At 46.5% G+C, this 25,848-nt stretch overlaps 1 long non-coding RNA gene across 4 annotated transcripts; it reads left to right on the forward strand.

Annotated features, from left to right (window-relative positions):
* Positions 1-123: 123 nt before the first annotated feature.
* Positions 124-20,350, forward strand: LOC138849329 (uncharacterized). 4 transcript variants are annotated; one of them, XR_016233217.1, is made up of 3 exons: positions 124-261; positions 1,401-1,537; positions 19,635-20,350. It is a non-coding gene; the product is annotated as an uncharacterized LOC138849329 (long non-coding RNA). The 4 variants fall into 4 exon arrangements; XR_016233216.1 differs by lacking the exon at positions 124-261 and adding an exon at positions 357-434; XR_016233215.1 differs by lacking the exon at positions 124-261 and having other exon boundaries at positions 1,080-1,537.
* The last annotated feature ends 5,498 nt before the right edge of the window (positions 20,351-25,848 follow it).

The following is a 25,848-nucleotide window of genomic DNA, read 5'->3' on the forward strand; positions in this document are numbered from 1 at the left end:
GGAAAAGGAAAACATAAGCATGTCAGAAGTTCTGTGGGGAAAGGTCTCTGTCTCTTGATTGCTAAGGAAGCAGTCCCATCACCAGTGCAGTGGCAAGGAAGGTGCCAACGGTAGTACTAAAATTGGAAGTGCTGAGTTCTCAAATAAATCTGATGACACAGCCCGGTTAGAATGTCCATCTCCCCAACCAGGCAACGTGAAACTCAATCTCTCCCAAGACGTGGGTGGAGGTGACGACTGCGGTCATGACTGGTGCCGGAAGTAGGTATTTTAGGAGCCGGCATGAGTGAGAGTTCTCTGGGCTGCCATGATCAGGCTAGGTTTTTGCAAAGGAGGAACAACCCAGGGCCAGGAGTGGGGGGGGGGGGGTGAGGGGGGGGAATGGGGACTGGGAAAGAGGAAGGAGCAGGACTTCACTGTGGAAAATGAACAAGGTGTGTTGTGTGCTGAAGAGCAGGTTCACACAACTGGAACGGGTGGGGCTTTTGAGAGTGGGGGCTGCCATGAGAGAAAAAGCACAGAGTTTAGGTTATGGTCAAATGAAATCCTGGCAGGGAATGTCAGGTTTGGGTTTCATCCTGCAAGTAGTGCTTACGCTGAATTACGTATGGTATTTGGGGAAATGCTACCTGGCTATTGGAGCCCCTTTGAAAAATACTGATGCCATTTTATGATGCTGAACGTTTCCATCCCCTAGAACCTAACACCCCACTTCCACAGATGCACAAATACACGTGTGCACCAGGGATGTCCATGGCCACACGCCACAGAATGGGAAAGCGTTGGAAGCAGTCAGAGTTGGTTAGCCAGGGCAGGTTAAGTATGGTTTGAGTCTAGAGTGGACTACTATTTAGCAATAGACTAGGCAAGTTAATAGCATCAGCATAACTAAATCTTGGAATCCAAATGCTAGGTGAAATAAGCATGGCCCAGGAGATCTGTATGATGCATTACCACCTTTGCATATGTCCAAAGTGGACAGCCTCCTCGATACGTGGTTTATTGCCTGTGATGAAGAATGGAATAAAAAGTTCAAAGTTGCAGATAGGGATTCCCCTGGATATTGTGCGAGGGCTGGGATATGTCAGGTTAATGTTCTAGTTGTTGGCTGGGTGGTTGATCAGTGGTGTTCATCATAGAGCTCTGGCTTTGTAACAAGCAGCACGAAAGCCAGATGGAGGAAGCAAAGGCCAGTGACCGAGCAACCATCTAGGAGGTGGTTCTTGGATATTTAGGCATGAGATAATAAAGGACCAGACAATCTAAACCAGGGCTTTCTAACTATATTTTTAGCAACAAACTCGTTTCCGCTTTCCAAACACAACTTTCTCTGTTTAAAAAAGGGAGAAGCAGCCATGCTGTCATGAAAATTTCAGGTTGCTGTTTGTATCCTTCTGCAGAACAAGATAGAGTTCTGCCTTTCATTGTTCGTGACCATGTCGAGGATGTGTGCATAGAAGGGAGCCCGCCCACTGACCCACACGGGAGAAATCCTTAGATCATCACCAGTTGTAATGATGTGTGAATTCCTTCGCACGTGAGTACATGTGTGTATTCTACAGTGGCTTCCAAAGCATTTACTGTATACCAGGGCCTCTGGAAACAGGTGTAAGATACAGCTCTTTCTCTGTCTACAGGGAGACGGGCTAGAGCTCTGTAGGAACGTGTGGTTATAGCTGACAGCGTTGTTACCCCTGGGCAGTAGGTGCTATGAGGGGCCTAGCAGGTGGAGTAATAAATTCTACCTTGGTTGAGGAAGCCGAGGGGAGAGGCACTGACATTTGAACCAGGCTTGGAGGGGAGCCACTTGCCAGACAGAGAAAGCAGGTGAGAAATGCAGGCTTTGTGGGCAGAGGGACTGGCCTGGCTGATGACAACAACAAGGCACGAAAGCACAGGAAGTGTGTGGGGCACAGGGTGATCCAGCCTGGACCCGACCGCAAGGAGTGTGGCGGAGAGGGGCAGGGGAAGAGGCTGCCCCGCAGGGAGAGGGCTTTTCCTGTCCCACAGAGAGACTGCTGAGGCAGTGGGGAGCCCCTGGGGTCTCTCCTACAACTTCACTGTGTGACGTCCACCGTCTGGAGTGCAGAGTGCTGAGAGGAGAGGGACTGGAAGCAGTCCAGAAGAGACCCCGAGTGTGGGGCCTGGGACGGGTGCTCGTGGCGGGGAACGTCTTGACTGTTTGGATAATGGCTGAGATCCATTTGCAGGCAGGGATTGGACACCACAGAGTTCCCCAGCTGGAAATAGCAGGTGTGCTGCCTTCTCCATTCTGGAGTCGGCTGATCAGGTCTGTAGTCAGGGAGCTCTCCTCTGCAACCAAGAGAACAGCAGAATGCGAGTGCTCTGCAGGAAGAACCCACAGCACTGAAGTCAGTGTAGATTTGGAGCTAAAATTCTTGCACTTCCAGCCTGGCTTTCCTCCCTATTGGCTGTGTTGCCTTGGGCAAGTCACTTAACCTCTCGGGGCTTTGTAAAATTGAGGTGGCAATCCTACCTTAGAGGGTGGTTTTGGAGATTAAATGAGGAAAGATAGAGGTTGCCTTTAGCACTTTGCCTGGAACATCATTTATATTCAACTGATAGTGATGATTAATTTCAGATTGCACTTCTCGCTAGGGAACAATTGAAAAACTGCTCTAGATTCAGCCTGGCTGGTTCCTCTTGCCAGCAAAAATGCCAGGTCTCAGGGTGGCGAAATACCCTGCCTGGCCATGCATCACCCTGTCTCCCCTCCTGCCTCCCCTCCCCGGCTCTAGTGGGCTACAGTGTCACCCAGGCACCTGTCAACCACAGGCAGCTAGTGTTGCTGCAGCCGGCTGCCAGGCTGGCCTGTCCATACAGCCTGTGCGCCGAGAGGATGGCAGCAAGCTCAGAGACAGCTCGCCCCTTGCATGGAGGCTGGGCCTGGACTTGCTCCCTCTGCCCCCAGTAGAGGCCGTGCACCAGTGTAGCTGGCACTGGAGGGACAGCCTTCACGTGTGGCTTCAGCCTGAGCGTGCCTGGGCCCCACCACTTCACTGGCCAGCAGAACTCTCTTCTTTTCACCCCGTCAGCCTCTCTCCTCGCTCATGCACATGTAGCGTTCCTAATCCCCAATGGTTCCCTCCAGAATTGTCGACGTTGATCGGTGTTGATGCTCTGCCTAGCCGTGGCATTTCTGCTGTTGTCATGAAAATATTTACAGGGTTGAGAGTGATGCTTTGCACTCCCATTGCACCTTCATCAGAGGAGCCCAGAAAGCACTCCTAGATATTCACACGAAGCTTCAAAATCCCCAGCGAAAGGAAAATGTGATGGAACCACGAGGTGAGAGGGCCGGAGATGGGCGCGCTCCAGTGCTTTGATCTGGGTCCAGAGCAGGGCACCTTGGGTCAGCGGCCCCCTTCTGCTGGTGGCACACTGTTCTCTGGCAGCTGGCCCCCAGGGTGCTGCAGCCTGGGGTTAGCTGTTCTTCCCACCAGATTCTGAATAAAGGCCCTCCCAGGAGGTCCTACCCACAGCTCTCAAGTCGCGGGCTGGCTGGAAGCAGGCTTGCCTGTCCTCCCAACCCTGCGTGAGGAACCCTGGGGACACCATTCCTTCTGGACTGCAGGGTGTCTGGGCTTTGCGTAGATTAGAGCCTTGCTGTCGGTGATTACCCTGCCACCCTGGCATTTGTCTCCCATTTGCTGGCTCCCTGGGGAATCAGAATGCCTTGGTGCCTCTGACGAGTGCAGTCTCCCACAGAGAGTTCCCAGTACAGTGTACGCTCTCCTTTTAAACCTCAGGCCAGAGCATGGCCGTCAACCCCTCCCTCCCAAGAACGGCTGACTTCATTCTCTGTATGGATCCCCTGTTCATTAGCATTTGCCTAAACCTTTCGTTAAGATTAGAAATAATGCTCACTCTGAAACCAACCCTCCCCCAAAACAAAAAAGAACAAACACCAGGTAACTTGGGACTTCTCCCTTTTCCCAATGATCCCTTTATCATCCCCGACTATATCATAACAAACATTGTGGGTCTTTTTCTTTTCCTAATACTTAAAGTAGACTGCACATTAATGACAGTTCAGACTGGCATTCCTCTTACGTTTCTTCCCCTGCTGGCCAGCTGGCCTCACGGAGTGCTTCTGTCTTTGAGGACCCGTCAAAGCAGGCATCCTCATCCAGCCTGGCTGATGAGCAGTGATTCTGTTCGACCTTCCTTCCCACCTCTTGTAGGCCTCTCCTGTCGCACATCTTAGCCCTGGGGTCACTTCACACGAATATATCAACTCATTATTGAAGATCTATTATATGCAAGACAAAAAGCCGTGGGCATTCACTTCCTTAACCATGTGTTATTAGTCTTTTCCTCATGAAATATTGATGATATATTTTTAAAAATTTGAGTGGCAGAGGGACAGAGAAAGAGAGACACAGAGAGAGAGCCCTTGTATCCATTGGTTCACTCCCCAAATGCCTGCCATGGCCAGGGCTGGGCTGCGGCAGAAGCCAGGAGCTGGAAACTTAATGCAGGTCTCTCGTGTGGATGACAGATCACCGGAGCCATCATTGCTGTCACCCAGGGTCTGCTTTAGCAGGAAGCTGGAGTCGGGAGCCAGAGCGGGGGTGAAATCCAAGTACTCCAGTATGGGATGCTAGCGTCTCAACTGACATCTTCACCACTAAGCCAAACACTTGTCCCTAATTTAATTTTTGACTCGATGGCCCATTCCCACAGTTAAGAAATCTAAAAGCAGATACGAAGAGGTAGACCATGAAAAATCTCCTTCCTCCCCATCCAGTCGACCCCTTTGCCCTAAAGTAACTCACTCTGCCTTGTTCCCTGTGTATCTTTATGTCCTCAAGTGTCTTCAAATGTGTAATCTAATTTCTCCCTCTTACAAAAAAAGTGGCATTCTACCCTCATGCTTCTGTACTTTGGCTTTTCTACTGAATACCTTAGGGATGTAGAGTTTCTTTATTCTATCTCACAGCTGCATGGGCTTGCATCTATTCCACTAAATGGATATAATTTATTCAACTAGATTAAAGAGCAAGCACCCAGATCCAGGGGTGTGGTGCACAGCTCTGTAGAGGAGCTGACAATGCGATGCTTCTCTGTCCAAAGCTGGAATTCAGACCAGCGACTGAGGAGCCCTACAGTAGTTGAAGACAGGCTTTCTGGTCTTTCCACTGAGATTTCTCATTTTTCTGTTTCCTATGCTTATCTCCATTTTATTTATTAATATATTCTTCCTTTAGACTTATTCATGCCACCATTAGCTTAAAATTCCCTGATGGCAAGAACTGCCTGGAGTGCTTGCCAAAAGCAGGTTTCTGAGTTAGACTTTCCAAGGGAAAAGGCCCGGCATTTTGTGTATGCAACAAAGTCCACTTCCTCTTTATCAGGAAGGCGTAAGGATGGTGAGTGAGCCCCACAGAGCTCAAAATCTTATTGTGCCCACCAACCTGGATAACCTGATTCTACTGGTCCAGGGAGGGCCAGAGAGTCTCCATTGCTAACCAGCTGCCAGGCTGTCGGTTAGCGCCCACATGTCGAGTGGCGCCCATCAGTCAGAAAGAAGTCTGGGGCGGGTGTGGTGGTAGAGCAGGTTAAGCTGCCGCTTGGGATGCCCACATCTTTAATCAGAGTGCCTGGGAGGGAGCCCTACCTCTGCTTCTGAGCCAGCACCCTGCTAATGTGCCTGGGAAGGTAACAGATAGCCCAAGCACTAGGGTCCCTGCCACCCAGGGAGGGAAACCAGGATCGAGTTCTTGGCTCCTGGCTTCAGCCTGGCCCAGCCCTGGCTGTTTGCAACATTTGGGAAGTGTACCAGCAGATGGAAGCTCACTCGCTCTCTTCTCTGTCACTGTGTCTCTCAAATAAGTAAATAAAGCTTTAAAAATAATTAAAAAGAGGTCTGGGACCAGCAGTGTCCGCAGTAGCTGGGGAATTTGTTAGAAAGGCGAAACCTCAGTCTCTGCAGATGGGCTCACGGTCTATTTTAATAAAGGCCTCTGGGTGAGATTTTGATCCATGCTAAGAGTCAAGAGCCACAGATCTATGCTTAGCTACTTCCAACTGCTGCTGGCCAGGGAGCTGTTTCACCGGAGACGAACCTCCGCATTATCTCTGCTCTTGCTTTGTGCACGTTTACATACCTTAACTCCTTTTGAGGTGTCTTGCTACCATCTTCGTGAAGTGTTCAAGAAATATTGGCAAGAAAGCCAGTTTGGAGGAAACCCGTTCCTTGTCAGCTTCCAATTCAATGTGTAAGGCTCCCTGCAGAAGCGGCTGTTAATAGGAGAGAATAGGTCAGAACTGATTTTGCAAGTGTGGATGTCTAAAGAGCCCGAGGACATATACAATACCAGTCAGGGAAGTGACCTATGGGGAAAGAGACGGGAGGGGAGGTTTGGTGAGCCCAGTGCAGAGGCTGTGGACCTCAGAAAACAGCCGCTGCTCAGCGCCTCTGCCCAGCGAGGCCAGTGCAGGTGCCGGCTGCTCAGTTCCGATCCAGCTCTCTGCTAGTGGCCTGGGAAAGTAGTGCAGGGCGTGCTTGGGCCCCGCCATCCTCATGGGAGAGCTGGAGGAAGCTCCTGGCTCCTGGCTTCAGATCAGCGTAGCTCCGGCCATTGCGGCCACCTGGGGAGTGAACCAGCGGATTGAAGACCTCTCTCTCTCTGTCTCTCTCTCTCTCTCTCTCCCCCTCCCTCTCTCCCTCTCTCCCTCCCTCTCTCCCTCTCTCCCTCTCTCTCTGTAATTTCAAATAAATTAATAAATCTTTTTAAAAAAGAAAATAATCTGGAAACAAAAAATACCTAATGGGGTAGAGGTTCCAAGAGCAGATCACAGTTTTTCAGGTGCTAAAGCTTATACAATTTGGGGGGACCCTATTTTAAAAAATAATGTGAGGGACGGGCATTTGACATAGCCACTTAAATCACCTGCATCCCCTATCAGAGTGCTTGGTTTGGGTCCTGGCTCCTCTGCTTCAGATCCAGCTTCCTGCTAATGAGCACCCTGAGAGGCAACGGTGGGCCCTGCCACCCACAAGGGAGACCGGGATTGAGTTCCAGGCTCCTGGCGTTGGCCTGGTCTGGTCCTGGCTGTTGTGGGCATTTGGGGAGTGATCTAGCAGTTGGAAAATGTCTCTGTCTCTGTCTCTCTCCACCTTTCAAATAAAAAAAGGAAAATAAATCAAAAGTTTTAAAAAGAAAAAGAATGTGAAGTTATGAATACAAAATTAGCTATGAAATAATGAAGCCTTAACTGAATGTAGTAAAATATTTACCTTTGCAAATCTTATAAAAATGGCAAATGGCCAGAGCCTTGGGAGAGGCCCACAGTAGCAGTGACCCTGGAGCTCCCTGAGTTTGGTGGCACAACTGTCCCTGTCCTGGTGACCACAGGGCTGCAGGCAGGGGACAGGGTCAGGACTGAAGGGCTAGTGCTCTGGGGACTGGTAATGTTCTGTGCCTCTTTTTTTTTTTTTTTTTTTTTTTTTTTTTTTTTTTTGACAGGCAGAGTGGACAGTGAGAGAGAGAGACAGAGAGAAAGGTCTTCCTTTGCCATTGGTTCACCCTCCAATGGCCGCCGCTGCAGCCGGCGCACCACGCTGATCCGATGGCAGGAGCCAGGAGCCAGGTGCTTTTTCCTGGTCTCCCATGGGGTGCAGGGCCCAAGCACCTGGGCCATCCTCCACTGCACTCCCTGGCCACAGCAGAGAGCTGGCCTGGAAGAGGGGCAACCGGGACAGAATCCGGCGCCCTGACCGGGACTAGAACCCGGTGTGCCGGCGCCGCAAGGTGGAGGATTAGCCTATTGAGCCACGGCGCCGGCCATCTTTTTTTTTTTTTTTAAAGATTTATTTATTTACTTGAAAGGCAGGAATACACAGAGAAGGAAATAGGGAGGGAGGGAGGGAGAGAGGTGTCTTCCATCTGCTGTCTCACTTCCCAAATGGCTGCAAATGGCCAGGGCTGGACCAAGACAAAGCCAGGAGCCGGGAGCTTCCTTTGGGTCTCCCACACAGGTGCAGGGGCCCAAGCACTTGGGCCATCTTCTGCCGCTTTCCCCCGCACATTAGCAAGGAGCTGAATCAGACGTGGAGCGCCAGGAATTGATGCCAACACTGCAGGCAGAGGTTTAACTTTCTACACCCCAGGGCCAGCCCCAGTGTTCTATTCCCTGACCTACATAGAAAGGTGGCGACATGAGGGGGTCATTTTACAATAATGTGTTAAGCTGTACACTGAAGTGTTCTAAAATCTATGTATACTTGCTAGACGGAACAATTTAAAAAATCATTTGAGGGGCTGGCACTGTGGTGTACTGGGTAAAGCTACTGCCTGCAGTGCCAGCATTCCAAATGAACAGCGATTCGAGTCCCAGCTGCTCTACTTCTGATCCAGCTCTCTGCTGTGGCCTGGGAAAGCAGCAGAAGATGGCCCAAGTGCTTGGGCTCCTGCACCCGCATGGAAGACCCGGAAGAAGCTCCTGGCTCCTGGCTTCAGATCAGCTCAGCTCTGGCCATTAAGGCCATTAGGGGAGTGAACCAGCAGATGGAAGACCTCTCTCTCTGTCTCTCCTTCTCGCTTTGTGTTTCTCTGCCTTTCAAGTAAGTAAATAAATCTTTAAATAAAAAAACAATATTTATCTTATGGGGTGAAGTGGATCTTCAGTAAATATTTGTTGAATAAATGAGCAAATACAAATGAATGGTGACTTCAGATTGATTCAGCCAATGTATGTCAAAGTACTCTGGCTATATATTGTGTTATTAAATCCCCTATAAAATTATTGTTTAATATTTACGTAAAAAGAGAAATAAAATTTCATAAATAAGATAAATTTTTTAAAAGATCTATTAATTTATTTGAAAGGCAGGGTTACAGAGAGGCAGAGGCAGAGAAAGTGGTCTTCCATCCCCTGGTTCACTTCCCAAATGGTCTCAACGGCCACAGAGCTGGGCTGATCCACAGCCAGGAGCCAGGAGCCAGGAGCCAGGAGCTTCTTCCGGGTCTCCCATGTGGGTGCAGGGGCCCAAGGACTTGGACCATCTTCTACTGCTTGCCCAGGTCATAGCAGGGAGCTGGATTGGAAGTGGAGCAGCTGGGACTCGAACCGGTGCCCATATGGGATACCGGCAAAGTAGGTGGTGGCTTTACTCGCTATGCCACGGCACTGGCCCCAAAATTGTTATTTTGATTTTACTGTTTTAAAACAGTTCATCTTACTCTTTAATTATTGCTATGTAATAATCAATATAGCCTTTGAAGAGAAGAAAACATATTTGAATTTAAAATTCTATTATTTTTAACTCACAGCTAGTGGCTTAAACTGCTGTGCCACATTGGAAATTTTTATGTAGCTAGGTTTACAAAACATTTTCTTGACAATTTGTTGCTTTTGGGACTTACCCCTATTGTGCCTTATTTTTCCTCTTTTCTTACTATCCAATGATTTCATATATATATATATATATATTTTAAATATGCCTTCTTTTTATTTTATTTATTTATTTATTTTGACAGGCAGAGTGGACAGTGAGAGAGAGAGACAGAGAGAAAGGTCTTCCTTTGCCGTTGGTTCACCCTCCAATGGCCGCCACGGCTGGCGCGCTGCAGCCGACGCACCGCGCTGATCCAAAGGCAGGAGCCAGGTGCTTCTCCTGGTCTCCCATGGGGTGCAGGACCCAAGCACTTGGGCCATCCTCCACTGCACTCCCGGGCCACAGCAGAGAGCTGGCCTGGAAGAGGGGCAACCGGACAGAATCCGGCGCCCTGACCAGGACTAGAACCCAGTGTGCCGGCGCTGCAAGGTGGAGGATTAGCCTAGTGAGCCGCAGCGCCGGCCCTCATATATATATATATTTTTTTCTCTTTTTAATGTTCATCCTACAAATGGAAATGTACTTTTTTTTTTTTGACAGGCAGAATGGACAGTGAGAGAGAGAGACAGAGAGAAAGGTCTTCCTTTGCCATTGGTTCACCCTCTAATGGCTGCTGCAGCCGGCGCACCGTGCTGATCTGATGGCAGGAGCCAGGTGCTTCTCCTGGTCTCCCATGGGGTGCAGGGCCCAAGGACTTGGGCCATCCTCCACTGCACTCCCTGGCCACAGCAGAGAGCTGGCCTGGAAGAGGGGCAACCGGGACAGAATCCGGTGCCCCGACCGGGACTAGAACCTGGTGTGCCGGTGCCGCAAGGCAGAGGATTAGCCTAGTGAGCCGCGGCGCCGGCCTTGGAAACATATTCTTATTTTTAAGATTTATTTTATTTATTTGAGAGGCAGAATTACAGAGAGGCAGAGGCAGAGACAGAGAGAGAGATCTTCCATCCACTGGTTCAGTCCCCAGTTGGCTGCAAGGGCCAAAGCACTGAGCCAGGCTGAAGCCAGGAGCTTCTTTCTTCTTTCTTCTTCTTTCTTCTTTCTTCTTCTTTCTTCTTTCTTCTTTCTTTTTCTTCTTCTTCTTCTTCTTCTTCTTCTTCTTCTTCTTCTTCTTCTTCTTCTCTTTTTAAGATTTATTTATTTATTTGAAAGTCAGAGTTACACAGAGAGAGGAGAGGCAGAGAGAGACAGAGAGAGGTCTTCCATCTGATGGTTCACTCCCCAACTGGAGTTGTGCCTATCCAAGGCCAGGAGCCAGGAGCTTCCTTCGGGTGCAGGGGCCCAAGGACCCGGGCCATCTTGTACTGGTTTCCCAGGTCATAGCAGAGAGCTGGATCAGAAGTGGAGCAGCTGGGTCTCCAATCGGCACCCATATGGGATGCCGGCGCTTCAGGCCAGGGCGTTAACCCACTGCACCACAGCACCGGCCCCAGCCAGGAGCTTCTTCCCAGTCACCCATAGGGGTTCTGGGGCCCAAGTACCTGAGCCATCTTCTGCTACTTTCCCAGGTACATGAGCAGAATTCGAAGTAGAACAGCTGGGACTTAACCATATGGGACACCAGCACAGCAGGTGGTGGCTTCACCCACTGAGCCATAGCACAGGTCCCTGGAAACCTTTAAATGAAATTCCCAGAGCCAGCCAGGCTGCTCTTCCTCTGCCTCTATGCTCAGTTCTCAGTAACTGCCCCGAGTTCCTTGGAAACATGGACCTGGATGAGGAATGTTGAAAATAAGGTTTGGGGGGCCAGCGCAGTGGCCTAATGGGTAAAGCCACCGCCTACAATGTCGGCATCCCATATGGGCACTGGTTCAAGTCCCAGCTTCTCCACTTCCGATCCAGCTCTCTGCTATGGCCTGGGAAAGCAGTAGAAGATGGTCCAAGTCCTTGGGCCCCTGTACCCATGTGGGAGACCTAGAAGAAGCTCCTGGCTCCTGGCTTCGGATCGGCAAAGCTCCGGCTGTGTGGCCAACTGGGGAGTGAACTAGCGGATGGAAGACCTCTCTCTCTCTGTGTAAATCTGACTTTCAAATAAATAAATAAATCTTAAAAAAAAAAAAAAGTAAGTAAGGTTTGGTTAGTGAGAAAACTTGATTGCTCAACTTCTGCCTAAGCTGGAAGGTCGCTGTTCATCTGGGAAGGAAGCAGAGTTGGTCCGTGTGTGACTGCCTCAGGGCAGGTGCAGTCCTCAATTCTCTTGGATGAGCTTGCTCTTGTAAGCTCCGATGGAACCTGTGGCCTGGGAACTGTTGAGCTCTTGTTCAGAAAGTTCGTGGAGAGATGGAATCGAAAGATGAGTTTATTTTGATGCAAGAGAAAATTTAAATACAAATATAGTGTTTTCAAAATATGCATTTTTCATGAATTTTTGAAGAACCCTTTAGTACCACCCTGAGTTAAAATAACTCTAGCAGAAAGAGAATTTTGATCTGTTACCAAGAGAAAGCTTTTTCCCCTTAAGCTGAACCATTTCTGTAAGAGTTTTTCACCTATTGAAAGTGGACCGTGATCCATTTTGCTACCTTTGCAAACAGCAGTTGGAGTAATCACTGTACTCATTAAATGATATTGTTCAGAAAGCCCATAAAATCATGTAGATGATTTCCCCCCTTGAATGATAGGAGTTAATATCATTCATTAGTATGTCACTAGTATTAGTATCATTAGTATATGTCAAAGTGCAGGCACCAGTGAATACATTTTTGAGCGCATCTTTCCTTCCTTTATTTCCTGTGAAGCAGGTGGTTTGTCCATAGCCCCTCAGCTCCCGGCCAGCACTCTCTTCTCCCCTTGCGTATTCAGCTCTGTTCAATCCAGTTACTGTATAGCGAGTACTAAGCCAGAAGATACTGTATAGTAGACCCCAAAGTGTCCGAAACACAGTCCCTGCCCCTGCGGAACCTATAACCTGGTGCTCAGTAGAGGAAAAATGGCCTGGGCAGGAATATCTAAAATTCAAGGCACAGCAAGCTAAAGGCTCCAGAGATCTTTTTTTTTTTAAAGGCTTATTTATTTATTTGAGAGGCAGAGTTAAGAGAGATATATTTTCTATCCACCGGTTCACTCCCCAAATGGTTGCAATGGCCAGAGCTAGGCCAATCCGAATCCAGGAGCCAGGAGCTTCTTCTAGGTCTCCCATGTAGGTGCAAGGACCCAAGCACTTAGGCCATCTTCCACTGCTTTCCCAGGCTATTGCAGAAAGCTGGATTGGAAGAGGTGTAGCCAGGACATGAACCGGTGTCCATATGGGATCCTGGCACCAGAGGCAGAGGCTTAGTCCACTACACCACAGCTCCTGCCCTCGGAGTGGACTCAAGGTAGAAAATTTTCCAAACACCAAACAGACTTTCAACTGCTATTATTGGGCGTCACAATAATCACTGGACAAATACCTACTGATATTCTCTCTTACAGGACTTTTTTGGGATCACAAACTTGAGCCTTTGATCCACTTTAAGCTTGCTCAACTTAAGACATGGGTGGGACCAAGGTACCGATGTCAAGGGCAAGGAATATTCTTTTAAAAATATTAATTCATTTTTAAATTTCTTGTTCGAAAGGCAGAGTTACAGAGAGAGAGGGAGAGACAAAGAGAAAGAGGTCTTCCGTCTGCTGATTCACTCCCAAAATGGCTACAACAACCAGTTCTGGGCAAAGCTGAAGCCAGGAGCCAGGAAATCCATTCAGGTCTCCCATGTGGATGGCAGGTGCCCAGGTGCTTGTGCCATCCTTCGCTGCCTTCCCAGGTATGTTAGAGGAAGCTGGATCAGAAGCAGAGCACCCAAGATTTGAATCAGCACGCTGATCTGGGATGCCAGCATTAACCTGCCAGCCCCTGACAAGGAACACCTTATGTGTAAACTTGCCTTCTTCCCCAAACACAGCAGCAAGCTGTATGCAGTAGCCCTCAAAGGCGAGTCATGGCTCTGTCACTTCCCTTTCCACTCCAGCCTCTTGTCACCACTCACCTGGGGTTCTGGGCTCCAGAGTCAGGTTCTCCGATGTGTCCTGCTCACCACTGTAGTCTCATTGTTGTTAACTTTACTCTCAGGGCCGGTGCTGTGGCAGAGTGGGTAAAAGCCACCACCTGCCATGCTGGCATCCCATATGGGCACTGGTTCAAGTCCCAGCTGCTCCACTTCCAATCCAGCTCCCTGCTATGGCCTAGGAAGGCAGTGGAAGATGGCCCAAGTGCTTGGGCCCCTGTGCCTATGTGGAAGACCTGGAAGAAGCTCCTGGCTTCTGATTGGCCTAGCTGTGACTGTTGCAGCCATTTGGGGAGTGAACCAGTAGGTGGAAGACCTTTCTCTCTGTCTGTAAATCTACCTCTCAAAAAAAAGGTCCACCCCAAGTAGAAGCCAGTAGCTCACTTTATAACTTGCCTTGCCTTCAACCTAGGAAGACTAATTCATAAGAAAATAGAAAGAAACAGAAAGCACACAGAATTACTTTCTTATTGTTGAAAACCATTCCACAATACAGTTAAAAATTTTTCTTTATCATTCATCAACCAATAAACAGTAAGCTGGATTGGAAGTGCAGAGTAACAGAATGTAGGTGCCCCAGCTGCAGCTTAACCCACTGCAGCATAACACCTGCCGAGTTGCCAGTTTTATCTACTGTACAATACCGCTGTGAACATTTTTTTTTATTTTATTTATGTGAAAGGTAGAATTACAGAAAAAGAGAGGGAGAGAGAGATCGATCTTCCATCTGCGGGTTCACTCCCCAAATGGCCGAAATGGCCAGGGCTGGGCCAGGCCCTAGGAGCTACTTCCAAGTCTCCCATGTGAGTGCAGGGGCCCAAGCACTTGGGGCATCTTCTGCTGCTTTCCTAGGTGCATTAGCAGGGAGCTGGATCAGAAGTGGAACATCTGGGACACGAACTGGCACTCATATGGGATGTCGACATTGCAGTTAGCAGCTTAACCCGTCATGCCACAGTGCTGGCCCCTGCTATGATCACTTTTATACACATCTTTCATTTTTCTTGGATAAGTACCTAGCAGTGGAATTTCTGGGTAACTTACCTATGGTAAATTTAGGTTTTTAAGGTATGCCAAACTTTTCCAAAACAGTTTCTATTTATATTCCCACCAGCAATGCAGGAGGGTTCCATTTTTTTCTGCATGCCCAGCAAAACCTAGGCAGGTCCATCTGTTCAGTGATAACCACTGCGGTGGCTGTGCAGTGGTAGCTTATTGTGGCTTTGGTTTGCATTTTCCTAATGACTAGTGAGAATTTTTATGTGCTTATTGGACATTCATAGGTCTTTTCTTGGCGAAATTTCTATTCAACTCTTTTATGCATTACTAAATTGGTTTCTTTCTTATTGTTGAGTTGCAAGAGTTCATTACGTGTTTTGCTTTTTTTATATTCTTTAGGTATATCTGGATATAATTAGGTATTTGCTTTGTGCATATTTTCTTGCAGCCAGTTGTTTGTCTTTTAATTTTTTTAATAATATTTTAGGGGCTGGCTCTGTGGCGCAGCGGGTTAACGCCCTGGCCTGAAGTGCCAGCATCCCTTATGGGCACCGATTCTGGTCCCGGCTGCTCCTCTTCCAATCTAGCTCTCTGCTATGGCCTGGGAAAGCAGTAGAAGATGGCCCAAGTCCTTGGGCCCCTGCACCCACATGGGAGACCCGGAAGAAGCTCCTGGCTTCAGATTGGCGCAGCTCCGGCAGTTGCGGCCAATAGGGGAGTGAACCATCGGACAGAAGACCTCCCTCTCTCTCTCTGCCTCTCCTACTCTCTATGCATAACTCTGACTTTCAAATAAATAAATAACTCTTTAAAAAATAGTATTTTAAATTTTAGTAGTATCTCTTGAAGTATAAAATTCTCAACTTTTTTAGAGATTTATTTATTCATTTGCAAGTCAGAGTTACACAGAGAGAGAAGGAGAGGCAGAGAGGGAGAGAGAGAGAGAAGGAGAGAGGTCTTCCTTGGGGGTTCACTCCCCAACTGACTGCAATGGCCGGAGCTGTGCTGATCTGAAGCCAGGAGCCAGGAGCTTCTGCTGGGTCTCCCACACAGGTGCAGGGGCCCAAGCACTTGGGCCATTCTCCACTGCTTTCCCAGGCCATACAGAGAGTTGGATCAGAAGTGGAGCAGCTGGGACTCGAACCGGCGCCCATATGGATTGCTGGCACTGAAGATGGCTCCTTACCTGACATGCCACAGCACCAGCCCCCAAATTCTCAATTTTGATGAAGTCCAATTAATCAATTTTTCCTTGTACATGTATAGAGTATGCTTTAAGGGTCATGTCTAAGAGGTTTAAGACAAACTCCTGATCATGAATATTTTCTTTACATGCTTTCTCCTAAAATTTGATAACTTAAGCTCTTAGATTTTGGCCTAAGATACATCTTTTAGTTAACTTTTTTGGTATGGTGTAAGGTATGGTCTAATTCATTCCTTTAACTAAGGTTATCCAATAGTTCCAGCATGATTTGTTGCATGAACTGTCCTTTCCCCTTTGAATTGCTTTGCTATTTCTTTTAAAAATCAATTAACCACAAATATAATTACTTATTTCTGAATTCTTTATGCCAGGACTGTAGTGTTTGACTACTGCATTTTTATGGTAAGGCTAGAAATTAGGAAATAAACATTCTCCAATTTTGTTATCCTCTTAAAAAATTCTGGGCCCTTTGGATTTCCATACACATTTCAGGATAATCTTGTCAATTTCTACAAATCCTGTTTGGATTTTTATATGGATTGCAATGAATCTGTATAATAATTTGAGGGAGAACTGTCATTCTAACAATAATGAATCTTTTAATCTATGAACATGGATAGTTTTTCACTTACCTAGATCTTCCTTAATTTCTTTCAGTAGTCTTGTAGTTTCCAATGTACATATCTCACACTTTTTTTTATTAAATTCATTCCTAAATACTTTACTATGTTCAGTGATACTAGGAATTAGATTGTTTTCTTAATTTCAGATTGCTGCTTCTATATGGAAAAACAACTGATTTTTAAACTATTGATCTTGTGCCCAGGAACCTTGCAGAGCTCAGTTTTTTGGTTCTAGCATTTTTTGGTGGTGGCAGGGTTGGGAGGACTCTAGGATTTTCTATAGATGGGATACTGACATTAGAGAATGGAGTTAGTTTTATTTCTTCTTTCCTTTAGATGTCTTATTTTTTTTTCCTTATTGAACTGGCTCAATACAATATTGAAAGCAAGTAGTGAAACCAGACATTTCCCCTTTATTCACATTTTAGGCAGAAGTTTTCGGTCTTTCACCATCAAGTATGATGCTGATACTAGGTTATTTGTAGATACTAATAACTTTTTTTAAAATATTTGACAGGTAGAGTTATAGACAGTGAGAGAGACAGAGAGAAAGGTCTTCCTTCCCAAAGGTTCACTCCCAAATGGCTGCTATGGCTGGCACTGCACCGATCTGAAGCTAGGAGCCAGGCGCTTCCTCCTGGTCTCCCATGCGGGTACAGGGCCCAAGCACCCATCTTCCACTGCCTTCCTGGGCCACAGCAGAGAGCTGGACTGCAAGAGGAGCAACCGGGATTAGAACCCGGAGCCCATATGGGATGACGGTGCCACAAGCGGAGGATTAACCTAGTGAGCCACGGTGCCGGCCCCAATACTAATAACTTTTATCAATAAGGAGCTTTACTTTATTTCTAGTTTGTTGAGATTTCTTACCATGAGTGGATATTGTATTTTGTTAAATGCTTTTTCTGCTTCTATTAAGATAATTATGTAGTTTTTGTCTTTTATCATTATGATGTGTTACCTTGATTTTCAATTGTTAAGCCAACCTTGCATTCCTGCGCAATTAATTGATCATTGTGTATAATTAAAGGTACACATTATTGGATTCAGTTTGTTAAAGATTTATTTATTATTTGAAAGGTAGAGAGAGAAAGAGAGGTCTTCCATTTGCTGGTTCACTCCCCAAATGGCCTCAATGGCAGGAGCTGTGCCAATCCAAAGCCAGGAGCCTGGAGTTTCTTCCAGGTCTCCCATGTGAGTGTAGGAGCCCAAGCACTTGGGCCACCTGCTGCTGCTTTCCCAGACACCTTAGCAGGGAGCTGGATCAGAAGCATAGCAGCCTGGACTCAAATTGGTGCCCGTATGGGATACTGGCACTGCATGGGACAGCTTTACTTGCTATGCCACAATGTTGTCCCCCTGTTAATATTTTTTTAAATAACTGTGCATTTATGTTTAAGGGTTATTATAGTTTTATTATCTTTGTTTTTGAAATCAGTAAAATATTGGTTTCGTACATCTACGGATATGTGTAAGTAGAATTTGCAATGTTGTAATTTCTGCATTTATTAAAAAGTTTCTTTTTCCTCCATGAAACAAGCTTCACTTGTTACTTTTAAAGCAGAAATAAGACCTTTGAAGGGGGTGTGGCCGTCATTTAGTCAGTGTTCCATCCGGGAGCCTGTCCAGGGTCCTCCATTCACACTATTTGTCTGTCTCACAGACATGAAGAGAGACAGATGGCATGCCAGGACCAAGTGCTTCTGGGTCAAACGGCTCCACTCACTATAGACCGGAGAGGACCGGTTTCTCTTTTGCAGCTCAGAGAGTTTGACAATTTTTGGTGAGCAGCCATTGACCATTGTCACAATCCTCTATCGTAGCCCCTTGAGATTCGGAGAAGAAATGTGCTAATGATACATGGATATTTGTAGCTAATCAAGCTGGCTTCAATCATCAAAGTGTTGCCAGATGTCAGAGCAACGTCAATTGTCAGAAGCACCTGTCTTGACCTGGTGTTTGGGCAGAGCTCATTATCTAGCCAATGTTGCACTCATGTATAACCCTAATGTTTGCTGTGACCATGGCTGATATGGGTTATCCTTCAATGTATGAAATGTAAAGAACAATTGTAATTATAATTGTAATTACAATTCTATTTGAATGTATCATTTGTATCTATTTGTAATTACAAATCTATTTGAGGCTCCTTTTGGATAAAGAGACATCTAAATGCAACAGGAAAAAATTACTTCTTTTCAAACCATTCTCTAAACTACTTGCCTCCTCTGAAATCAAAACCAAATCATGTCAGCTTGAGACTCGCTGGTTCTCATCTTCAACGCTACACTTACATGTCCCCTTTTCTACAATGTGCGACCCATACTCGCCAAGTGCCTGCCACGCAGATCACATGTGCTATTTCATGTACACTTTTTTTTTTTTTAAGATTTATTTATTTGAGAGGTGGGGTTACAGAGAGAGAATGGGAGATACAGAAAAAGAGAGAGAGAGAGAGAGAATTATCTTCCATCTGCTGGTTCACTCTCCACATGGCTGCAATGGCTGGGGCTGGGTCAGGCCAAAGCCAGGAGCTTTTCCCAGGCCATTAGCAGGAAGCTGGATCAGAAGGGGAGCAGCTAGAACTCCAACTGGCGACCATATGGGATGCCAGAGCTGACACCAGCAGCTTAACCCATCATGCCACAGTACCCCCCCATCTTTTATTTTATTTTATTTTTTTAAGATTTATTTATTGACTTGAAAGGCAGAGTTAGAGAGAGGGAAGGAGAAACAGCTGATTCACTCCCCATGTGGCTGCAACGGTTGGGACTGGGCCAGGCCAAAGCCAGGATTCTGGGACTCCATCCGGGTCTCCCATGTGGGTGGTAGGGACCCAAGCACTTGGGCTATCTCCCACTGCTGTTCCAGGCACATTAGCAGGGAGCTGGATGGGAAGTAGAGCAGCAGTGACGTGTGCCAGTGCTCATACGTGATGCCAGTGTCGCAGGCGGCAGCTTAACCTGCTGTGCTGCAATGCTGGACCCAGCATTTCCTCTGTATACAACATCGTGGAGTGGGTATTTTAGGGATGTGGAAACTGAGGCTCAGAGTGTCAGGAAATGTGTCAGCGTGATCACTTTCATTAATGAACAGCACAGTGTAGTTCAAGCAGTGACAGGAGGAGCCCAAAGCCCACGCTGTGCTGCGCCATGTGGCCACTGTCCTGGCTCCCCAGGCGCAGATGTGGCACAGCGTTCTTGGGGACACGCTCCCGTCTCCCACAGCCTCCACGCGGCTTGCTCCCAATTGCCTGGGTTGGGGGGTTGGGCAGGGGTGCCAGAACCGTGTTGCTTTCTCTTCCTCTTCCTTGCACTTCCCACTGTTCATTGAATGTTGAAATAGACGACTGGATGAGAACAATTACACTTCCCGGAATTTTGAGCAAAGCTCAGATTCGAAGTTGGAAGGAAACCAGGAATTTATTTAATTCAAACTTCTCTGTTTACTGCCACACACAGATACTGAACATCTAAGAGGGACATGATTTTCCCAGTCAGATGGTGACGGGCCAGCCAAATACAGTCATCCGATTCCATGGCTCTCTCACAGTCCGCTTCAGAGGCTTCCAGGCTGATGCCGCTCTTCAGGTGGTAAGTTACATAACAGCAACAAAAAGGCAAAGAGAAGGTTCTGAGGGATTCAAGTGATGGAAGAAAACATCCCAGAGGGGAAAAACTCCAGCGACAGGGGCTTCATGACTGATATTCAATACTCTTCATCACTGCTTTTGGAAAACATCTTTCCGAAGGATTGGAATCAACTCTTAGCCCCTTCTTAGGCACCGAATCAAACCAAATACCTGGCTCTGTGATGCTGAACTAAGAACCTGGGCACTGAGCCACAGACTTCACCCGAGGTATGCAGGCCTGTTGCGTCTGCACAGACTGAATGAGGTGTCCTCTTACGCATTTCACAGCTCTGCTGTTGCTCTGTAGGATGGGATGCTATCGATCAACAATGAAAATAATCCCGTCCTCTCCCTTAACCCCTCCTGCCGGCTGTGCTTTCCAGCCAGACCTGATCTGCCAACTGTGCTGTCACCAACGCCTTCCCAGAGCTCACCTGACCGGCCTGCCCCTGACTGTGGTGTTTCCTTCCTCTGGACCCAACCCCCACTCTGGCAAGACTCGCCTATTGTCAGGTCGTTAAGAAAATAAAGCTGTCTCTCTCCAAATGTTTGAAAGTTTATGATTTTGTTTCAGTGTGGTGATTCGTGCCCACAGGGTTTTCCTTTCTTTGGCCTTTGGTCAATGGAGAGCTTCCACACCACACTCACAGAATCTCACCTTCTTCTTGCTTCTCCCTGGTCTTCCACAACAGAGCAACCCACTTCGATATCTTCAATGATTTCCTCTTTCCATGCAAGGTACATTCTCCATTCTCTCTCTCTCTCTCTCTCTCTTTTTTTTTTTTTTTTTTTTTTTTTTTTTGACAGGCAGAGTGGACAGTGAGAGAGAGAGACAGAGAGAGAGGTCTTCCTTTTCTGATGGTTCACCCCCCAAAGGCCGCTGCAGCCAGTGCGCTACGGCCAGTGCACGGCGCTGATCTGAAGCCAGGAGCCAGGTGCTTCTCCTGGTCTCCCATGGGGTGCAGGGCCCAAGCACCTGGGCCATCCTCCACTGCCTTCCCGGGCCACAGCAGAGAGCTGGCCTGGAAGAGGGGCAACCGGGACAGAATCCAGCGCCCCGACCGGGACTAGAACCGGGGTGCCGGCGCTGCAGGCAGAGGATTAGCCTACTGAGCCATGGCACCGGCCATACAAGATACATTTTCAGCATAATCACCTTGTGTTACTAGGCATTGTTATTTTTATTGATTTTTTTCTCTTTCACATTTTGCTATAGGCTAACCAAACCCTGATAATATTTTTAGTCTTACAGTATTTTCACAAAATGCTTCCTTTCCCCAAACTCTTTTCCCTCACTTTTCCTAAATAATTTATTTGAAAAGGGTGATGGATCAAGACAGAAATAAGAAAATGGCATCTACCCGTTGACTATATAGCCCTGAAAAAAACACCTCAAAACTCTACAGCCCTTGTGAAATGTGTTTCTGTGTTTGATACAGCTTGTTTTGACTGGAAATACCTTGTACAGAAATTACATTTAACAGGATGACATGTGCAGGGTCAGGGAAATCATTGGGACATGGGAGACAGTTATGAGTTTGCACAGATTTTTTTCCTAGTCTGCTATACGCATTGAAAACATTTATATTGGGGCCGGTGTTGTGGCACAGCAGGTTAAGTTGTTGCCTGCAATGCCAGCATCCCACATGAGCACCTGTTCCACTTCTGATCCAGCTCTCTGCTAATGAAACTGGGAAAGCAACAGAAGATGGCCCAAGTTCTTGGGCCCCTGCCACCACATGGGAGACACAGAGTTCCTGGTTCTTGGCTTCTGCCTGGCCCAATCCCAGCCATAATAGTCTTTTGGGGAATGGACCAGCTGATGGAAGATATTTCTCGCTCTCTCACTCTGCCTTTTTTTTTTTTTTTTTTTTACTTAGTTATTTGTATCTGAAAGTCAGAGTTACAGAGAGAGTGGAGAGGCAGAGAAAGAGAAAGAGAGAGAGAGAGGTCTTCCATCCAATGGTTTACTCCCCAATTGGCCGCAATGGCCGGAGCTGTGCCAATCCAAAGTCAGGAGCCAGGAGCTTCTTCTGGGCCTCCCACGTGGGTGCAGGGTCCCAAGGACTTGGGCCATCTTCTACTGCTTTCCCAGGCCATAGCAGAGAACTGGATCAGAAGTGGAGCAGCTGGCTTGTGGGCACTGTAGGCAGTGGCTCCACCTGCTACACCACAGTGCTGGCCCTTCATGCTGACTTTCAAATAAACAATAAAAATCTTTAATGGGCTGGTGTGGTGGTGTAGCAGGTAAAGCCACTGCCTGCAGTGCTGGTATCCCATATGGGCACTGATTTGAGTCCTGGCTGCTCTACTTCTGATCCAGCTCCCTGCTAATGTGCCTGGGGAAATTACAGGATGGCGTAAGTGCTTGGGCCCCTGCATCTGTGTGGGAGACCTGGAAAAAGCTCCTGGTTCCTGACTTCAGCCTGGCTCAGCCCCGGCTTTTGCAGCCATTTGGGGAGTGAACCAGCATATGTAATCTCTCTCTCTCTCTCTTTGTCTCTCCTGCTCTCTCTGTAACTCTGCCTTTCATAAATATATAGATCTTTTTAAAAAGATCTATAAATAAATAGATCTTTTTAAAAATAAATAGTTTAAAAAAGAATTCTTATTCTTATTGTCCACGTGCTATACTGTAAATTTCCCAAATGCTAAATATTTCTGTTTGTAGCTGGTTATATTTATATAAGGTTTACTTTAGTTTTCAATTATTTCTTGAATGTTAGAGTACTTACTACTCCCAAGTGAGTGAATTTACTCCAGACCAGTTACTTCCTGGGCCTGGCTGGCCAATATGGAAGCCATCACTTATGTGACAACTGAGCACTTCAAATGTGACTAATCCAAACTGACATACTTTCTATGTAAAATATACCTTGAATTTCAAAGACTTGCTATGAAAGAAAGTAAAAACATCAATAATTTTCATATTGAATACATGTTGAAATGCTGATATTTTGGATATATTGAGTTAAATTTTAAAAATAAATAGCTGAGGATTTTTTTTAAAATTGTATAAAACTCACTATGAGGAAATGAAAAATTTCATATCTACCCTACCCAGTGGTTTGCATTGTGTTTCTCACAGATTGTTGACCTTCATTGTTCACTGAAGAGTAAATGAATGTATAGATGGATGAATGCCAAGGGCTATACTTTTTTGAGTGAGAAAAATGGAAGGACAGAGAGAGAGTGTGTGTATGAGAGCAAGAGAGCTCTCTCCCCTGGATCTGCTGGTTCACTCCCCAAACGCCCACCACAGCTGGGACTGGGCCAGGCTGAAGCCAGAAGCTGGGAACTCAACTCCGGTCTCCCATGGGATTGGCAGGAACCTAATCATTGCTGCCTCCCAGGATCTGCACTGGTGGGAGTCTGGGAGAGGGAGCAGAGCTGAGAATCAAATCCAAGCACTCACCTATGGGATGTGGGCATCTAAACTGCAGGCCAAATGCCTGCCACTATTTTCTTTCTTTGAGGGCAGCTCTAGCCTACCCAGGAAAGAATCAAACTTAGGGTTTGATGGAAACTTATATAACTCAACCCATTCTGATTTTGCAATTGAGAATACTGAGGCCCAGAGAAACGCCATGCCTTGAAGTGTTATCCATTGAATGAAGACAGGGGAGCAGGGGTTGATTCAATCCCAGCATCCCTCGGCCATCATCATTGGAAAATGCCTTGATGAGGATACCAGAAGTAATCCCTGGGACTCTAGAGGCTCCTCTACCCAGCTAGCTCCCTATTTCATTTCTATTTCAGCCATTGTGGTCTCAAAGAATTCAATTTTTATAACTGAACAGAACTATCCAGGACAAACACCCCAGACTAAGCCATGGTCTCATCCTGGAGTGACTGAGCTCACCTGGGCAGGGAGGTCCAGAAAGCTTACTCTGGGACAATGGGCCATTGTGACATCATCAGTGGTGGTCTTGGGTAGTTTCCCATTGCTGGCCCTCCAGTCTCAGCTGCTACTGCCAAGTCCATTCCTCTACCATGAGTGTGGAGCAGCTAAAATCAACAGATCCACATGTACCTTGAGGTGACAGACTGGCTCTGGTGAATATTCTGTTTCTATATAGATGGTGACCCACTGGAATATTGCTTTTGTTGCTTCTTTTGAAAAAAGATAATGAGGCCCAATTTTCTAGGGACAACCCCTGAGGTTGACTTCTTTGTCTTTCTTTTTTTAAGATTTAATTTATTTGAAAGGCAGAATTACAGAGAGGCACAGGCAGAGAGAGAGAGAAAGAGAGGTCTTCCATCGCTGGTTCACTCTCCAAATGGCTGCAGTGGCCAGAGCTGAGCTGATCTGAAGCCAGGAGCCAGGAGCTTCTTCCCGGTCTTCCACATGGGTGCTGGGGCCCAAGGCCTTGGGCCATTTTCTACGGCTTTTCCAGGACATCAGCAGAGAGCTGGATAGGAAGTGGAGCAGCAGGGACTCAAATTGGCGCCCATATGGAATGCTGGCACTGCAGGCAGTGCCTTTACCTGCTTTGCCACAGCACTGGCCTCAACTCCTTTGTCTTCATTAAGGATTCCTCTTTTTTTTTTTTTTTTAATTTTTTTTAGGATTCCTCTTTTTTAAAAAAATTTATTTATTTGAAAGGCAGAGTTACAAAGAGAGGGAAAGAGAGAGAGAGAGAGGTCTTCTACCTGCTGGTTCACTCCCTCAAATAGCTGCAATAGCCAGCTTGGGCCAGGCTGAAGCCAGGAACCAGGAACTCCATCCAGGTCTTCCACGTGAGTGGCAAAGGCCCAAGTACTTGAGCCACCTTCCACTGTCTTCCCAGGCACATTAGCGGGGAGCTGGATTGGAAGCTTGGCAGCCAAGACTCAAATCAGTGCTCTGATATGGTATACCAGTGCTGCGGGTCGTGGCTTCACCTCCTGAGCCACAGCATCTGCCCCGAGGGTTCCTAGCCAAAGCATTCAGAGTCTGGAGTAAAGAGTCCTGAAAGACTCTTACTTCTAACCCCAACACTGGTGAGTCCAGTGTGAACTTGGGTCTATGCTTCTCTTACTAGATGTCTTTGTGGCCACACGAGGGCTCATGTCTGACCTACAGGCCCAATCCTGTCTGCTTCAGCCTTTAAAACATTGTTATAATCTGGGTTGATAAGATCTAAATGTCATGTTTTACTCAAACTAAAATAGGCTGTGTCAGTCAATCTCATTTACTCTTACATAGTTATAAATAGGTAAGTTTGAATTTGAGAGGCACATTTATGTAAATGTTGGGCAAACCTGAGTCCACCCAGGTTAAGTGTGGGAGGGCGGCGGCGGCTGCACATCCCAGACTAGCGCTTTTGAACCATCACTATGCGCACACAGCCATCCTGCAGACTTAATTTTAGCTCGATGAACTACCAGAAATGTTAGCAAGCTCCTTTTCAGACTTCTGCTCTTTCTCTCTGCTAAAGACGGATTCTAAGACTATGGAATGCTTAGTTTTATATGTTTCTTTAAACAGACCTGCAATTATTTTATCAGTGAGTGTTGTTCATCCTAAAATGAATTTTTAAGTTTTTCTTGCAACAACATTATTTTCAAATAATTGGATGTTTTACCTTGAAATACCACAAATCTACAAATATTCTGTATTTTAATGTGTACATAGCATTAGATGTACAGTGAATGTGGGGGGGCAAGGGAGAGAGGAAAGAAACAGGATAGCAGATTTCAGCTAGATATTTCCATATATCTTATTACTGTATTAAGACTAATATAGAAAATAATCTTTAGAAATTCTGTACTTGAGACAGCTCAAAGCCTTAACTTAAATATTTGAAGTCTCATATCAAAATGTAATATGAATTTTTTACTAAGCATTGTTTTGATAATCAAATATTATAATTTATGCTTTAACTTCAGGACCCGTTTTTCCATTTTAAAAACAATCAGGAAAATTTTAACAAATATGTTTCCCTCACTAATGATGACTAAGTAATAATTTGCTATTTCACATTCAGTACTGTAGCTAGGAAATGTGGTAATGGGTACAGTTGCTACTACATTTACCATCTGACCATATGGTATAACACACA

The sequence above is a fragment of the Oryctolagus cuniculus genome, chromosome 4 (assembly GCF_051225735.1).
Source record: "Oryctolagus cuniculus isolate XC-2025 breed Fujian yellow rabbit chromosome 4, ASM5122573v1, whole genome shotgun sequence".
Classification (NCBI taxonomy): Eukaryota; Metazoa; Chordata; class Mammalia; order Lagomorpha; family Leporidae; genus Oryctolagus; species Oryctolagus cuniculus.